General features: G+C 33.0%; 1 pseudogene; it reads left to right on the top strand.

Moving 5' to 3' along the window:
* The first annotated feature begins 4,217 nt into the window (after positions 1-4,217).
* On the top strand, positions 4,218-5,300 carry LOC145164366 (ras-related protein Rab11C-like; annotated as a pseudogene).
* The last annotated feature ends 11,719 nt before the right edge of the window (positions 5,301-17,019 follow it).

The raw sequence follows: 17,019 nt of genomic DNA, 5'->3' as shown, positions 1-17,019 counted from the left end.
TCAGAAACCTTTGAAAAGTTCAAAGAGTTCAAGAATGAAGTAGAGAATCAGTTGGGCAGGAAAATCAAGATGCTTCGATCTGATCGAGGGGGAGAGTACCTAAGTCTTGAGTTTCACGACTATCTGAAAGAGTGTGGAATAGTTTCACAATTGACGCCTCCTAGAACGCCACAATTGAATGGTGTGGCTGAGAGACGTAATCGAACCTTGTTGGACATGGTTCGCTCTATGATGAGTCGTGCTTCGTTACCAATCTCATTCTGGGGGTATGCCTTGGAGACTGCCGCCCATATCCTTAACTTAGTTCCCACCAAGAAGGTTACCAAAACACCTCACGAGATGTGGACAGGGAAAGCTCCCTCGTTAGCACATATCAAGGTTTGGGGTTGTGAAGCTTTCGTAAGACGAGAGACTCACGACAAGCTAGAACCTCGTAGTGAGAAGTGTTATTTCATCGGCTATCCACAGAAGTCTTTTGGTTATCTCTTCTATAGACCAAATGACAATGTTGTCTTTGTTGCTAGGAGAGGGGTTTTCAGAGAAAGAGAACTCATAAGCCAAGAAGACAGTGGGAGTCAGATTGACCTTGAAGAGCTTCAAGAGTCAGGAGAAGAAGGAACCTCTGACACTGGCATGCAACCTGAGGAGGAAACTCCTGTTGAACCTATTGACCAGTCCTTACCTCTTAGACGTTCAAGTAGAGTTGTTGTTCCACCCCAGTTTTATGGTTTCCATATTACTACTGACAGGGATACGTTTATTAGTGATAGTACACTAGTAAATTTGGACAAACCTAACAGCTACAAGGAAGCCATGGCAGGCCCAGAGTCTGTTAAATGGAAAGAGGCAATGGATAGCGAGATTCAGTCCATGTATGACAACCAAGTTTGGAATTTGGTTGACAATGTGCCAGGTCGTAAGACGGTCGGGTGCAAGTGGATCTTCAAGAAGAATACAAACATGGATGGGAAAGTGCACACTTATAAAGCGTGATTGGTCGCGAAGGGCTTTACTCAAACTCCTGGAGTTGACTATGATGAGACCTTCTCACCAGTTGCGAAAATAAAGTCTATTAGGGTAATGCTTGCGATAGCTGCGTTTCATGATTATGAAATTTGGCAGATGGACGTAAAAACCGCTTTCCTAAATGGGAAGTTGGCTGAGGATGTTTACATGAATCAGCCAGAGGGTTTTGTCGATGCAAAGCATCCAAATAGAGTGTGCAAGCTTGAGAAATCCATTTATGGATTAAAGCAAGCGTCTCGCAGATGGAATCTTTGTTTTGACGAGAAGGTCAAAGAGTTTGGTTTTCTGCGAAATGAAGATGAGTCATGTGTATATGTCAAGGCCAGTGGGAGTATAGTGAGCTTCCTCGTATTGTATGTCGATGACATACTACTCATAGGAAACGACATCCCAACATTGCAGGAGGTCAAGTCCTGGCTTGGGAAGTGTTTCGCTATGAAGGACCTCGGAGAGGCTGCATATATTCTGGGAATAAGGATAGTGAGAGACAGAAGTAAGAGACTGATAGGACTCAGTCAGGATACATACTTGGAAAGGGTACTAAAACGTTTTAGTATGGAAAATTCCAAGAAAGGGGAGTTACCAATCCAATGCAATACCAAGCTGAGTAAGACTCAGAGCCCGAGTACAGAGGCAGAAATAGCTGATATGAGCCGAGTACCTTACGCTTCCGCAGTTGGCTCAATTATGTACGCTATGACCTGTACTCGCCCTGATGTGGCTTTCGCTTTGAGTATGGTCAGCAGATATCAAGGGAATCCTGGTAGGGCACATTGGATTGCTGTCAAGAATATTCTTAAGTACCTACGAAGGACTAAGGAATGGTTTCTAGTCCTGGGTGGGAGTGATGACTTAAGGGTGCGAGGGTACAGTGACGCTAGTTTCCAGACAGATCGGGATAATTACCGATCGCAGTCGGGCTGGGTCTTTACCCTGAATGGAGGAGCAGTGACTTGGAAAAGTTCCAAGCAAGAAACCGTAGCTGATTCAACATGCGAATCAGAGTACATTGCGGAAAGCGAGGCGTCAAAGGAGGCTATATGGTTGAAGAACTTCATTGGAGACCTTGGAGTTGTGCCATCCATAAAGGAGCCCATGGAAATTTTCTGTGATAATGAAGGAGCGGTTGCCTTAACCAAGGAACCAAGGGATCATGGCAGATCTCGACATATCGACAGGAAATACCATTTTATTAGACATCGGGTAGAAGAGGGACTCCTCGTTGTGAAGAGGGTATCGTCAGAAGATAACCCAGCAGATCCCCTCACGAAGGGACTGAGTAGGGTTAAACATTTGCAGCACGCTAGGAGCGTAGGGCTGAAGGACGATATTAGTTTAGATTAGATAGGTAGGAAACTTGTAATGGATGATCATGTATTCAACATTTGATGATTAAATAAAGGTGTGTTATTTATAAGAAAGCTTCTATCTTGTGTTGATTATTTATCTATTGTTTCAATTTTGCATGTTTTGACTTCCTGAATAATAAGATTATTCGAACAGTCCACAATCGTTCATATGTTGGAAGTAGATATGAAGGAAGATTGTCATAAATTTGTTTGTAGATTGTCTGAAAAGTTTTAGACATAGCAAAGGTTTGCTGCAAAGTTTATGAGTGCTTATGAAATTTGTATTGAGCATTGGAATAGACCCACACTTGCTGGTATCACTTCATGAATGTTATCACAAGTGATCGCAAGATGATAATATCATATAATCTTTAAACCTAGAGATATGGTTATTGTTTGCTAGTTGATTATACATTGATAATGCGAAAACGCATCAGTAACTTGATGTTATAAAACGCATTATTGTGTGTGGTTTAACTAGTAAATGATAAAGGCATATTAGTCGACGTTTTTCTGTTCCTTTTATTCTATGAGAATAAAAGCGATATCTTGGCCACTTGATGATTTGGTTTGACTTATGTGTCGGGCCCGGTCAGGATGAAGTTGATGTGTTCAACTGAGTTCTATGTCGAACAAATCAGAGATCAAGAAATAAAATGCTAAACAATAAGTATTGTTAGCATGATATCTAGAACAGAGGATTATACGATCCCTTATCTGAAGGACAGATTATTGGTCAGAGTTGACAGCGGCTATTGAAAGCTACGATTGCTAATCGGATACGGAAGTCATATGTGAGATGTGGTTACTAGACTTATCCAAGTGGGAGACTGTTGGATTAGTGTCTAAGTCCGTAACTATATTTGGTATGTACTTGACCCGAGTGTGCATGGTCCTTTTGGGTTGCCTTCACCAAAGCAACTTGACAAGGTAATTTGATATGAGAGAGAAGATATTATGGTTTATTAATATATTATAAGAATAATATATTAAAGGAGAAATCATATTTATTTAATTAGTATTAGTCATAAATTAATTAGGAATTAATTTGGTGACTAAAAGAGATTAATTAAATAAAGGGGTATAAACTGTCAAATGTGTGATAGTTGAGTTTTGGGCTGGGAAACCTAATGGACTAAGGGGGAACGAAATTATGATGAGGGATCATCATATTTTCGTCCAAGGGCCTCATTCCAGAAGGTTCCTTGGGCTGCTTGGTGGCTAAGCTATCCATTAGGGTTTAGACTGAAACCCTAGCACCCTACAGTATAAATAGATGCCCTATGCTTCATTTTTAGGCCACTTGATTCCAAGGGAAACCCTAGGGCCGAAATTAGCATCCTTCCCCTCTCTCTCTTAATTGCCTTCTTGCTTCAAGGTGTTTGTGAGCCATTAGAGGCACTACAATTGTGGTGCTTGCTTTCAAGAGTTCAAGAGATCAAGGAAACTAGTTGTTATTGCAATATAACAACAAAGGTATGTCTTCTACACTTCTATATGATTTTCGAAAATTATAGAAGCATGCTAGGGTTTATTTTGTGTTCATATAGTTGTATGTCTTATAGTGAAAACATAGATCCAATTAGGGTTGCATGCACACATAGGATTGTTTGTATAAAACCTATCATATATATATATATATATATATATATATCCCCTAATCTAATAAATAAGAGCAATTTTGCCAGATGACATTCTATTAGCCCCTCCCAATCGAATTTTCCGCTGAAAGTTTCTATGTGAAGTTCCGAAAATAACCTTTCTGCGTTCTTCTCCCCTACTCTCGCATATCTACTGTTACTTCCTAAATTAGATTTTGGATTCAACTTTTGAAATACTAAAATGGTAGATATCCCTAAATCTCGGAAATTATCCACATCCATCTTTTTTCTTGCCACATACATCTTCTGGTACCATCAATTACACTCTTCGCTTTCAATTTTCTGAAATCAGGAATTCCCCTTTACACAATTATGCTCTTCGCTTTCACCCTCGACACATTTTTCTCATTTTACTGGTTTTAGTTTTTGTTTGTATCAACTTTAAGATAATCATTGCTTCATACTTCAGGTTAATTAATGGATTCTTCTTCTTATAGGCCCGAAGACTTCATCTTCTTCAGGTTACTTTGCTAAATTGGATTGGAGTTGAGTTTTCTACTAGAACTCTTTAGGTCTGAATTTCCTTCTTTTTCCTGTTGATTTCTCTTTTGAACATAAAAAACCTACGATCCGATGAACAGTTTCTGCTAATATATCGACTAATTAGGAATTACTCCTATCTGATAATCCATGTCAAGTATGTAAAGTGTCCAATCCAATTTGGCACACCAAGTGTTTGATAGAATGCGTAGGGGTGTTATGAGTTCATTTTTCACTAAGATTTGACTAAATGACATGAAAACAGGTTGATGGAAAGACAATAAAGGCACAAATTTGGAACATAGCAGGGAAAGAAAGGTACAGAGCGATAACGGGTGCAAACTACAGAGGTGCAGTTGGAGCTCTTCTGGTGTATGACATAACCAAGAGCCAAACCTTTGATAACAGTCAAAGATGGTTACGTGAGTTAAGAGACCACGCAGACTCCAACATTGTGATAATGATGGCCGAAAACAAGCCTGATCTGCATCATCTCCGAGCAGTGGCTGAACAAGATGGCCAATCTCTCACTGAAAAAGAAGGGCTTTCATTTCTTGAAACATCAACACATGAAGCACATAATGTTGAGAAAGCATTTCAAACTGTTTTGACAGATATATATATATATATATATATATATATATATATATATATATCATATCGTTAGCAAGAAAGCATTAGCAACTCAAGAAGCATCAGGTCCTACTCCTTTACCTGGTCAAGGAACCACCTCGTTGATTCATCTGGGAATAATAATACAAAGAGAGGTTGCTATTCAACATGATTTGAAACATATTTGATGAGGTAAAGCTAAAGATTTCTTTTTTGTTTTCTTTTTGTAATCAAGAAACACCTTCTTTTGACCTTGTAGACTACTATTAGATTGCCCAAGGGTAAAAAGGTAATTGGAATCATTTGAGTGGAACGGGAATATGTGATCTTGGCTTGTATCCTGAAGTTGTGGTCTTTTGATGTCTATTGTTAGCAGGCCAGGTGTGATGCCAGCTTTTTTCAGTTTTTTTTCTTGAAATGACAATTTAATTGCATTGTACTTTCAAAAAAAAAATTATTAAATATTTTTCATGAATTTTTGCCCATTTTCCTGTCAATTTGATGTGAATGTTATTTTTTATTGGAAGGTATGTGCATGTTATAACAATATACTTTCTAAGTATAATGCTATAATTGACATCATTTAGTTTTTAATCTTTCTTTTATTCCTCTCAAAATCTTATTTTTTATAATTATTTTGTTTGTGATGAAATATTACAATGTCATCTTATATGTGGGCATTATTTGCTTCACTACAATAAAGTTTTATGATATGGTTGTGCTTTTTGTTAATCATATGTATATGCTCATTTAATTAAAAAGGGAAGATAAAATGTTGGCTTCCAAGGTTAATTTAACTTAACCTACCAACTTCCTATTAACCATTACATGTGTCAGTTTCCTGGATTGTTTTATAGAATAAACTATTTTTTCGACATTAAAATGCATCAGGTTCCTTGATTACTCCCAATTATAACAATGTACTTTCTAAGTACAATGCTATAAATGGCATCACTTGGTTGTTAATCTTTTTTGTTTTTGTAAAAAAATTATTTTTTTAAAATTCTTTTGTTTGTGACAAAAATGTTGCACATAGACCATTTCTTAAAAATTTCTCTTACATTGTAGCAGTGGATTTTTTTAGCTTTTTTGTGATGAAAATGTTCTATTGAGATTAATTTATTTTTACAAAATGCAGCTACATAGCTTAGGCCTTGAGTTTTTATTTGTTACTGATGAGTTTCATTCTTTGTGCTTATTCACTATATTCAAAATTGTCTATAAACACAAGTTCTCACCAGTAAACACAAAGAACATTCAAATACTGAAGCTTATAACTATCATCTGCAAGAAGAATAGTGTGTATGTATGTGACTGTGTTCATGTCTCATTAGTATTTAGTATGTATTTTAATCAACCTAATATGGTTGAATCATATGTTTTTTTTTGCTAATTTTAATTAATTATACCAAGGTGAGTTTATGTCAATAGATTCTTGGTTCTCTTTTTCTCCACATTTAAGACATTGCATACGATTTTATCAATTAAATTTAGAATTTAATTTTATAGGTTCTTGCCCTAAGATGGAAATAGATGTCATAATTGTTATTTTGCACATGAGAGTTTGCTTTTACACTGATTTACCATATGTTTTTTTTGCTTGTCCGGTAGGTGTTTATAGGAGTTTCTTGTCTTTTTTATTAATAAAGAGCTCTTTGTAGTTATATTGATATGTGTTAGTACTTTTAGTAAAGCATGGCTAATACATAGGTATGATGAGGTTTTTTATATAGTCAGAAATAACAATGCACTACATTTCTATTTGATTTTTTAGTTTTTATAAAATCATGGATTCAACATTAGACAAATGATATTATGTTGCTAGTTCTTTAATTTTTATTTCTAAAATCTAAGTTATGTTAATTTATCACCCGTGTAGCACACGGGTTTTAACCTAGTGTATATATATATATATATATATATATATATATATATATATATATATATATATATATATATGTTGCTCATTATTTGATTTTCTAAAATCTAAGTTATGTTAATTTATGTTGCTAGTTCTTTGATTTTTTAGTTTTCAAAAAATCATCCGATTAATCCCCGCCTAGCCGATTAATCCTTTTACCCAGTCCACCGTCGAGCATACGTCAAGCGTTTTTTTGCAACCTTGATATATATATATATATATATATATATATATATATATATATATATATATATATATATATATATATATATATATATATATATATATATATATATATCAAGGTTGCAAAAAAACGCTCGACGGTGGACTGGGTAAAGGGATTAATCGGCTAGGCGGGGATTAATCGGAGGATTAATCGGGGACCATTAATTATTAACAAAATTATTCAAAAATTAATAAATATGACATTAATCCTAAAAACATAACATTATAAATCGAAAAAATTATCAAAAATTAATAAATTTAACATTATAACATGAAAATATGATTAAGAAAACCCCTTCGATCCTTAATACATCAAATCTAAATACTTGTGCAAACATGTTAACTAAGGTGCTGTTTGTTTTTTCGAAGCGAAAATTAATGAAGTCTGCGGACCACCTCTGCAATCCTCTGCAGCAGAAAATGTGAAACAAACGGCTGCAGCCCATAATAAGAAGCATGTTTGTTTTTTAACATCTGCAGACTGTTGCAGTAAACTGAAATTTAAATAAACTAATTTTATAAACTTAAAATAGTTCTCAACACCGAAATTTTAATAATTCTAGTCTTAAAACATTGAAAGGGTACTAAAAATAACATGTAAAAAAACAAAAATATAAAACTCTTTTTAAAAAAAAACTTACAAAAATATAAAAGAAGTTAACAGCTTTATTCTAGAAAAAAAACTAATTTTAAAAAACATAAAAAAGAAAATAATAAAAAAAATTAAGAAAGTATTGCAAACGATGTGTACAAAGTTCGTAAAAAATTACACACGTTAAAAAAAGATGAAACTGAAACTGAAACTGAAAATATTATTAACGGAAATGGTAAAAAAATTAAAAAAATCAAAGTTTTTTTTTTTTTTTTTTTTAAAATTAAGTTAAAAAAATTTGTGGAAACTATAATAAGAAATTGTATCAAATCCGTAAATAAAAGCTTTTTTTTAAATGTTAAAAAAAATAAGTTATACCAAAATTCTAAAAAAAACTTCAAAAAATTGAAAGCTGAAGAGGTTTGAAGAGGCAAGTCAAGTGCTGCGCCACGCAGCACACGCGCAGAGGTTTTGCAGTGAAGTCTTCCAAAAAACAAACTGCTGCAAGAGGGAAAGTGTTGCGCGTGTGCTGCACCGCGCAGCAGAAAATGGTTTGAAGAGGTTTTTCTAAAAAAACAAACAGCACCTAAATCTTACACTTATATTTCTAACTGCAAAAGGTAGGTATAGTATTCAATAAGAAACCGCATTACAATTTATATTTTACAATTACAAATTCAAAACAAACATATTTCGAAAATCAATGAATCAATCAATGTGCATGGTTTATCTTGGATCCAATTTGAAGAGTGTTGAGAAAAGAGATGCCCAAACTATTGATGCAACTCAAGTCTGCTGACGTGTAGAAATGCACAACTGCACTCATGATGAAAGTATCTGGTTAAATGCTATTGCTAATGCTTTCAAACAAAGAAATGCCATTTTCCACATATCAAATATAGAAAACACAATCTTGAACGTTACAGCCTCCAACAAATGTAAATCAAATTTCACTAAGACATAATATCAAACAGATGGTATGCACCTGTATCGGTACAAGGATTATATAGATTATGCATTGGAAATGGTCCAAGATGTTGTCCATCAACACGATGGTTGCAGCAAAAAAATTAAGATTTTTTTACCCCCATAAGCCTCACGACATGCTTTTAGTAAACTTGCCACATTTTTTTCCAAGTGGATGTTATCGATCTTTCCTCAACTATAACAAAAAGGTCTTCAAATTGAATAGGAAAAAACCATCCTGGTACAATAAAAGATAACGGGTAAATGATAAAGATTGATAAATTCAATTACTTTGAACACGTATGTTCATCAATTGGGTGCTGGTGATCTGTTGTGACACGCAAAAGACACACACACATGTGACCTAAAAGTAGCAATCGATCAATCTACAACGTCCACCGCCACCAGTTCACCATCACCACCTGATACCATCCGCCAGCAGCTTCTTATCTGCTCTAACAAAAGTCGAATTACAAACAACTTCGAGCCTCTAAAACACCGTGAGCATCCATGAGAGAAACTACTATTGCAGAGAATTCTTCTCACCTCTAACACCTCCCACTTCAGCCCCGTATCAACAGCCGGCAACCATTATCGTCGTGCCGCCTTCCATATCCCCTATTATATCGTCAAGTACAACCCACTACAACCAACATCAAAGAACCACCAGTCAAAACCACCATTGAAAAGCGAAGATCAAAGAAAGAAAACCGGTGACCAGAAGAAGAAGATCGATGTCACCGTTTCACTTCTTTCGTTCGTTCATGGTTTGAGTGCAAAGAGAGAATATCGATGCCACCTAGGCCGATATTTACAACACTGATATATATATATATATATATATATATATATATATATATATATATATATATATATATATATATATATATATATATATATATATATATATATATATACAGAGAGAGAGAGAGAGACAGAGAGAGAGAGTTAAGATCGGGTGATAACTGTTTTTAAAGTGAGGACTCGTGAGGACACCTTAAACAAATTGAAAAAAAATAAAAAAAAAATACAAATAATAAAATCGAGCATAGAACTATATCGGAGAGAAAAAACTTATAAATTTTTTTTTTGGATCATTAAAATTGAAGCATGGATCATTTTTATGATTCATGATTCAATTTTAATGATGCAAAAAAAAATTTCCAATTTTTTTTCTCACGGATATAATATTATGCTCAATTTTATGATTTGCATTTTTTTAGATTTTTTTTCTATTTTTTTAAGGTGGGCTCGCGCGACCTTACCGAAAAGAGAGTTATCACCGGAATCGGACCCTATATACGCTCAAATTAAATTATGTTATTAAATTATGCTAAATAAAAGTTAATGAATAAACCAGCAATAATACGCTCTTAATGCTTTTGGGCCGAAGCCCATAGTACTTAAAATAGAAAACATAATGCTCTAAAGATCTAAAAGAGAAATACTAGAAGTGTACCACCACAACATATATTCGTAGAGTCGTTACTTTTATTGGATTGATCAAATGACAAAGAAAATAAGGTTTAGTTAGAACAAAAGTTAAATAGACGGAAAGTTTTTCAATATCGTTTAGAGAAATTAAATATCTTTCTATTTTTTTCCTATAAATCCTCCTAACTAATTAAATGATGATGACATTTTTTGTTCCTACAAATCCTCCTAACTAATTAAATAATGACATGTGTCATTTAAGTGTACTAAAATATCATTAAATAAGCATTAAATGTTACACATGTCACTATTTAATTAAGTATGAGGATTTTTAGGAATAAAAAGTAGAAGAATATTTAATTTCTCTGTGATTTATAGGCTTACAATCGGTTTTTTTTAACTATATATATGTATTTTTGAAACGACAAACTAACTAACTTAATCCTAAATGACCACCTATATCTCCACCCCGAGACTTAAACCCATGACCACTCATATGAGTGAGTTACTCCTTACCTCCAGGCCATTGATCATTTGGTTTTCTTTTTACTATATAATCCTATAAAAAACAATGTTTGGGCATTAAGGTTATTTATTTATTTATGAAGAAATTACTAATCGACTTAAAATACCAAAATGCCCTTATTGATTATTTTATTTGTTTTCTTCATCAACCCCTCATCAAACACCCGCCTCCCTCTTCCTCGTCGGAAACCACCATGGATAACCCATTTCCTTGCTGCAAACCACGATTTTCTTTATTCTCTGATGTCAGAGTTGTCTTCGCAGTTGGTGACCTCATCGGAGCAGATATGAGGTGGTGGAGTTAGTGGTGTTCGATCACCTGCGATGTGAAAAGCTTTGGCACCCACCGGTCACCCCTATGTTCTCCTCAACATTGTCTGCATCGTCACTCTCGGCCGAGAGAGCTGCCAAATCGCCAGTCAATGTCCAAGCCTTAAATCACCACCACCAGAATCACCTTTTCCTTCTTCTCGTTTCCTTCGTCCAAGCAGTAAATCGCCACTATCAATGCCCGACAATCCCATTATTTGAAAAGTTAATGTTCGCTATATGAAGAATCAAATCCCTAAATCACCACCAAGATTAAACACACTCCACCCATAGGCAAAAGATTTATGTATTTGATGTCTGATTAAAGTTGATTTCACGTTTGATTTTATGATTTGTGTTTCATGATGATTTACATATTTATAGACCGGCATTTTTCCTTGTCGGATTTACAGAAACGAGAATCAAAAACTGATTACTATGGCTTTTTTTTCGGGATTTACAGCAACGAAAATCTTTCTAGGATTGTTTTGAGAAATTTTGGGATTGTTCTTACTGTATATTTCAGATATTTAAAGATTTTTGTTATTTTTTTTATGCATTTTTTATGGATTTATTAGGATTGTTAATGTGCATTTTCTGGATATTTTGGGATTGTTAGTGGTGTTGAGGTTGGTTGATGTTAGTGGTGTGATGGGTGTTGGCGGTAGTGGTGGTCAATGAAGGAGGAGGTTATGTCGATGGGGAAAGTGAACGTAGTAGGTGTGTATATGTGTGTGTGTGTGATGTTTAACCACAATGGTGGTGGTGGTTGTTGATGGCAATGGTGGGTGAGGGTGATGGGTGTCGGTGACTACCGGTGGATTGCAGGTGGCACTAGTGGTGGTGGGAGTGAGAGTGAGATTGGGTCCCATATATTTAAAAATTATTTAATTTATTATTCTAATTTATAAATAACAAACAAAAAATGAAAAAGAAAATATAATGGGCAAAAAGTCATTTCATATTGGTCATGGATGAAAAACGCAACAAAAACAAACTTTAGGAACGATCCGAATACAAAAAAACATTAGGGACCAAACGTGCAATTTTGATAAACCATAAGGACGATTTCAGTAGTTTGTTATTTATTCATTTATTTATTTGCATCTTTCTCATGACGTTGGTGTGTCTTTACTCTTTCGGTCACTGAAGCTTCTAATCCAAAGGGGATTCCATATAGCGGTCCAGGGTGTGTCCATGGACACCATTGGTTTCTGAAATTCTTTTAGTAATTATATTTTTAGTTTTATATTGACATCCTTGGTAAGTTCTCGATGGATACATACAGAGTGGCAGGAAAAAAAAAGGATGGACACTGACGGGTTACACAAAAACCAAAATTACGATTTATAAATTTGATATGTTATTTTGGATTTTGGCCCATAAATTTATAAAGAAAGACAAAAATATAAGATAGATATTAAACATGTCAAACTACTAGATCTTATTTTTGCATGCTACATAACAATTTAGTAAATACTATTTTAAATTTTATTCCCTTCGGGCTTCGGTTTGTAAAATATAAGATAGAATGATTTCACAATATGATGAGTGACTAATTTTTAATCGAAACAAACAAGTAAAGAACATATCAAACAATATATCTTCTATTCAAATTAACATTAATTTTGCATGTTCCAACATACATCCATTGTGGAACAAACATTTTAGCAATGAAGTCGGCATGCAACAAAACCCTAGAAGATGAGGGAAATCAATGATCAATTAGAAAGATGCAAAACCTGGAATATAATTTTTATGTGGTTTTCTTTCAAACATATGGATTAAGTCGATCTTGAAGTACTACTGGCATGGCTTAAGAGTGCACAGAGTAGGCAACGGGGGAGAGGCGTTATGCCTATGTGGCATCAAATAACGGCGTTATAACATGAGGAACACCGTCCCCTCTCATGTTATTTGGTGTTATGTTAAGAGATGTTATCGTAATAACATATTGTAACGAGAGTCTTTCTTTCCTCTCATTGGTTGCACATATTTTTCTCTCTATCTCTCTCGCTCCTCTTAATACCATGTTATAACATGGGAACACCACCCCCACTTCATGCTATAACATGTTATAACATGTTGTCCATTTCCTCCAATTTGTGTTATAACACCATTTTGACATGGCTAGTGAGGTGGCAACTTTGAGGTGTGATAACATGGTGCCCATACCCACCAGTCTTATTTTGTGCAATAATTGTCGATTCACTATTTTTAGCCGATACATGGGCAACTAAGACCATCTCCAACCACTTTCATTTTCCCCTAAAAATGGAATAAAAATGAGGTAAATAGTGGTTCATCTACAACCATACTCCATTTTTTATCTCATTTTTTTACTCCAAAAAGTATATTTCATTCTTCCAACTTATATAGATTGTCAAACACACCCTTCTACTAATTTGGTTTTAACAAATATATAATCCATATTTTTTTTTCATTATAATAATATTAAATAAATAAGGTTATATTTATAACACACTTATAAGCTTTTGTAAAATATGTTATCGTTTTTTTAAAATTTCAATATGTATTTAACTTTTTATATGAATTTGATGAACAAAAAACAAACTTTATATTTATAACTCATTAATATGATTTAATATATAACAAAATATTATAAGTATTAAATATTACATTTAAATTATAATTAGTAGGTAAAAATAAACTAGAAAATGTATAAATATATAAACAAAAGGACTAAAACCGACAACGCAAAGTTCATCCCCATTTTGGGAGAAATGAATAGTATAACACCATATTTGGTGTAATACTATTCATATCCCAAAAATGGGGAGGGTTGGAGAAGAATAAAGGAAAAAATAGAAAATAGGTGTGAGTTGCAGATGCTTTAAGTTTGTATCTTTTTGACTAAAACCACTTATTTATAGTTTGTTTACAGCAACAATTCGAGTATGAAGGTTCAAAACATTAATTGATGTATTCTTTGTCATCATATACTCATATTCATCCTTAGGACCCTAAGCATTGACGAGGCTATATATTATAACTTGGGTGGGTCACTTGACACACATTTTTTTCTTCATAATAAGATATATAGAACTAAATTTGTGATCTATCTTAAACATTTGTAATGAATTATCCTAATATTTTTGGCAAAATAAAAATATGGCCCATGTTCTATATTTTAAAACCCCAAAATGTTTTAAGATATAATCTAATAAGAATAAGTCAATACAAGTTAAATTAAAAAAAAAAGGAAAAAAAAAACGATAATCGTGAATCAGTATTCAGTCCCAAGCGTTGTTTCCTTCAAGCCTCGGTTACTGCTTTACAAATCACAATCGTTGATCCCTATCTAGTGCGCTACACCACAATTGAAGATTGCAATTGTAAAAATGTTTAAACCTTGTTATGATGGTGGAGTATAAGAAAAATGGGTGATCAACTTTTAAGTGATAGTTTAGTGTTATATATTGAAAAAAAATGTTTCAAAAAAATATTACTAATGATACAATTATGAAAATATATCAATATATAAGATGTAGATGGGTACAATTTTCGGAACTTTAAATATATATTTTTTTGTTTATACGACTCGGCCTGATCTAAATCGGCGACTAATATTTTTTGATTTGTTTTATTTAATAACCGGTTTAATTTAAATAGTGAACCATGCGATTTTACGTTTTAGACTCACCACTAAGTATAAAATGAAATATGTGGTCAAAGGTTATAAAATTTGGACTCTAACTTAAACAGTTATGTATTATTTAATTGTTTAGTAAAATATAATTTTCTAATAAGGAAAAAAAAACTAAAATTACAATGCTATAATCGATTATATTTTCAATGTCTAATGGCTTAATAATACTTTCAATGTTGTAATAAGAAGTAAAGTAAGATGCTATATAGTAAACTAAAAAATGAAATTGTGTGCTATTCTTGCATTTTACTCTTCATCAACAAACAAAATTTACATGTTCTAAACTTCTAGCACCTAACTTCTTTGACCTTCAAGTCTTATTACTATTTATACTAGGTAAAATGCCAGGATAAGCAACATGATTTTTTCTTTATCATAGGATCATACTTTCATTTTCCATACAACATCAATATACATAATTTTTAATGGGTATAGTTAGTTTCATTTTTCAAACTATAATGGTCTGAAAAGAAACACAATCTGAAGTATAATCGTATTATCACATAAACCTCTAAATATGTCATTTTTCTATCTTAACTATTGAAACTTAGTTTTTTTTCACTCCCGTTAAGTCATAAACTATCAAATTTCATCAGGTTCACACAACCTCTCTACTTCTACATTAACATTCAAAACCAATGAACCGCTATCTGAAAAATGAATACTCCGCCATTAGAAGTGACATTAATAATAATAATTACCAATACCATAGACATCAATCCTAAGCCGTGAGAACATATTTCCTTTGCTATGGTTGGTTCCATGTTGACTTAGTGTGCAAATTGGCTTGAATATATCAAAATTATCTCCAACAAAAAAAAATCAATACTTTGTGCTTCCATGAATTGTATCATGGTTTATACTTTATACCATTATATTCTTCCTAAACAACAATGGATATCAAGATAGTTACTAAAAAGAACCAAAGTAATGAAAGATCCAGAAAACCTAAGACCAACAAACTTAGATTTTCTACTATAATTAAGAGACCATAAAACCATCCTAGATAAACATAAAAATTTCACTTAAACAGTTAATAAAAAATATGTGATGTTCGATCAGGAAAATATGGACATGAATGGAAAGAAAGGAATACCCCGAGCCAAAGCGTATGTATTTTCTAGATCTTAAATTAATCAGTATATGTAAGGAATCAAAACTTATTCGAGTATTATCAACCAACACATTGGAAAAATAGTTAGCAAACATATATATCTTTTAATAAAGGGAAATCTCCAGAAAAGTCCTAAAATTTTATCCTAATTTACGAAAAAGTCCCAAACTAAATTTTGTTTACGAAAAAGCATGAATTACCGGTAAAATTTTAGGACTTTTCTGGAGATTTTACTTTAATATATGGCACATTATAGCTATAAACAATTAGAAAGGCGTTATTGTTCACGCTGGTTTTATTAATTTTTTTTTTGTCATGTTGATCCTTCAAATTCATTTCCTTAATCAAAAAACTAGTGCAAAAATTGCTACGTTGAAATATACTTAATGAAAAATCTAAAAATATGTCTAAAAACAACAATGCACCATTCATAAAAATAATAATAGTAATTATTTCATAATTGGTCATTATCATTTACAAAATAATCTATTATGTAGAAATTTTTAGGGAAAATTTTATAAAAGTCATTAAGTTATATGAAAAATTGATTTTGACATTTTGTTATTTTTTGTCTCAATTCTAACATTATTTTTTCCAATTTGTTTCAATGTTCCACTTACATAGTTATTTGGTTTTCGGTTGATGATGTGGCATTTGATATGACATGTTGATACGACACTCTTTGGCATCATGTTGTAGGTGTCAAAATTGAAAAATATAATAAAATTAATGGTTTTTGTGATAGCTATCCAAAGTATAATTACTTTTGTTCAATTTCATACTATCATAAATAATGAAAATCACAACAAATGGATATTATCATAGGTCTAGAATGTTCATATGATTTTATGGACTTGGTCCTTCCGATTTACCAACACTTAAATTACACATAACCTGCAAACCTAACGGAAGTATAATTCTCGAATTAATTTTATTTTTTTTATGTAAACTAGATATCTTGTATAAAAATTATGATCAATTTAAAGGTAAAAAGCGTACATTAGGCGGCAAGGTCGTGAAACGGGAACTCGGGAAGGAGAAAAAAAGACTACATATAGATTTTTTTGCATGGGGTTATACTTTTGTCCATCAGAACCATGTATGTTAACTTTCTGTTTTTTTTATCTCTAGGATG

Source organism: Lactuca virosa, chromosome 3 (genome assembly GCF_052849685.1).
Source record: "Lactuca virosa cultivar CGN04683 chromosome 3, Lactuca_virosa_CGN04683_v6, whole genome shotgun sequence".
Taxonomy (NCBI): domain Eukaryota; kingdom Viridiplantae; phylum Streptophyta; class Magnoliopsida; order Asterales; family Asteraceae; genus Lactuca; species Lactuca virosa.
Note: the sequence above shows the minus strand (reverse complement) of the source record. Positions and strands in the feature narration are given on the sequence as shown.